This window comes from Mus caroli, unplaced genomic scaffold (assembly GCF_900094665.2).
Source record: "Mus caroli unplaced genomic scaffold, CAROLI_EIJ_v1.1 scaffold_6853_1, whole genome shotgun sequence".
NCBI lineage: Eukaryota > Metazoa > Chordata > Mammalia > Rodentia > Muridae > Mus > Mus caroli.
This window is the reverse complement of record NW_018391431.1, coordinates 78,575-80,606: the sequence shown is the minus strand read 5'-3', so window position 1 is coordinate 80,606 and position 2,032 is coordinate 78,575.

Below are 2,032 nucleotides of genomic sequence, written 5' to 3'. Positions count from 1 at the left end.
ACTGATAAGTGCATATTAGCTCAGAATCTTAGAATACACAAGATATACGATACAATTTGCAAAACACATGAAAGTCAAGAAGAACGAAGACCAAATTGTGGACACTTTGCCCCTTCTTAGATTTGGGAACGAAACATCCATGGAAGGAGTTACAGAGACAAAGTTTAGAGCTGAGACAAAAGGATGGACCATCTAGAGACTGCCATACCTGGGGATCCTTCCCATAATCAGCCTCCAAACGCTGACACCATTGCATACACTAGCAAGATTTTGCTGAAAGAACCCTGATATGGCTGTCTCTTGTGAGGATATGCCTGGGCCTTGCAAACACAGAAGTGGATGCTCACAGTCAGCTATTGTATGGATCACATGGCTCCCAATGGAGGAGCTAGAGAAAGTACCCAAGGAGCTAAAGGCGTCTACAACCCTATAGATGGAATAACAATATGAACTATTACCCCCAGAGCTCATGTCTCTATCTGCATATATATCAGAAGATGACCTAGTCGGCCATCATTGGAAAGAGAGTCCCCCTTGGTCTTGCAAATTTTATATGCCTCAACACAGGGAAAGCCAGGGCCAAGAAGTGGGTGGGTAGGTTAGTGGGGCAGGAGGGTATGGGGGACTTTTGGGATAGCATTGGAAATGTCAATGAAGAAAATACTTAATAAATAAATAAATAAATAAATAAATAAATAAATAAATAAAGCAAACCAGTACAGATGAAGCTTCCAGTTCACTATCCTCTTAATTTTACCATGTTCTATGTGGTGTCTTTCTCAATAGGACATTATCATAAAGGTTTGGAGGTTAACCGAAAATGCTGGAAGTAACTTGTATTATTTGGAACTAAAGAACAGCAGTTACCTACATTTCCAAAAGAAGGAACTCATTCCTGGCACTGACTTGTATTTTTCATTTGTTATTCTTTGATCTAGTAGGGACATCGTTCTCCTGCCATATATAACAGCTTCTATTTGACCTTTTCAGCAGGTATTTTGTTTTATTTATTACTCCCTATTTTCCCTTGTTTACCTTATCCTCCTTTCTTCTATCAAAATTTAAACTTTCTCACTTCAGTATCTCTCTTTTAACTCTCATTGTTTTCCAATTCCCATACAAATCGGGAAGGAAGATTTCAAAATAATATTATTTGCAAACGATGTTGGTATACTTAAGTGACCCCCAAAATTTCACCATAGAAATCCCAATACTTGTAAACATCATCATCAAAAGGATGAATATAAAATTAATTCAAACAAATAAATAGCCTTCCAAAACTGAAAGGATAAACAGGCTGAGAAAGAAATTAAGGAAATGACATCCTTCATAATAGTCAAAAAGAATATAAAATACCTTGGTTTGACTTTAACCTATAAGTGAAAAATCTGTATGACAAGAACTTCAAGTCTCTGAAGAAAGAAATTGAAGAATATCTCAGAAGATGGAAGATCTTTCATGCACATGGATTGGTATGATTAGTATTGTAAAAATGGCCATCTTGTCAAAAGTAATTTACATATCCAATGCAATTCCCACCAAAACTCCAACTCAATTCTTCCTAGAGTTAGAAAAAGCAAGTTGCAAATTCATATGGAATAACAAAAGAAAAATAAACAATAAAAAATAGTATAGCACAAACTACTCTCGACAATAAAACAACTTCTGTGTAGATCACCATCAATGACCACAAGCTGTACTACAGAGCAATAGTAATAAAAACTGCATGGTATTTGTAGAGTGACAGGCATGTAAATCAATGGAATTGAATTGAAGACACAAAATTTAACTCATACACCTATGTTCACTTGATCTTTGACAAAGGAGCTAAAACCATCCAGAGGAAAAAACACAACATTTTCAACAAATGGTGCTATTTCAACTGGCAGTCAGTATGTAGAAGAATGCAGTTAATCCACTCTTATTTCCTTGTACAAACTAAATTAAAATTGTAAAGGACCTCTTCAGTAAACAAAATACACTGAAACTAATAGAAGAGAAAGTCATGATGAGCCTCGATAATGTGAGTACA